We start from the raw sequence: 307 nt of genomic DNA on the forward strand, positions 1-307 counted from the left end.
TCAAAAAAAAAATAATTGGACTGCTTCAATTTGTCCTTGCTTACTGCTCACTTCATGCAATTCGTCAGTACTTGACGCGTTACTTGGCAAGTAAAATGTTTGACTGAGTTGTTCCAATTTTAAAGAATGCAGAAGTTACGTGTCAACTACTTGTCAAATAGTCCAATTGTTTCATAGCTTACTCATTTCATAATGTAAATAATCAAATTAGTTTACTTGTCAAAAAAAATAATTGGACTGCTTCAATTTGTCCTTTGCTTACTGCTCACTTCGTGCAATTTGTCAGTACTTGTCGCGTTACTTGGCA

General features: G+C 34.2%; 1 protein-coding gene across 1 annotated transcript in view; it reads right to left on the reverse strand.

Annotated features, from left to right (window-relative positions):
- LOC108557936 (lachesin-like) overlaps nt 1-307 on the reverse strand; it is a gene marked incomplete at its 5' end in the record, with an annotated part of 9,581 nt that overhangs the window by 1,776 nt on the left and 7,498 nt on the right. The gene's annotated exons all lie outside the window — the stretch shown is intronic.

This window comes from Nicrophorus vespilloides, unplaced genomic scaffold (genome assembly GCF_001412225.1).
Source record: "Nicrophorus vespilloides isolate i.1.1-1 unplaced genomic scaffold, Nicve_v1.0, whole genome shotgun sequence".
Lineage (NCBI taxonomy): Eukaryota > Metazoa > Arthropoda > Insecta > Coleoptera > Silphidae > Nicrophorus > Nicrophorus vespilloides.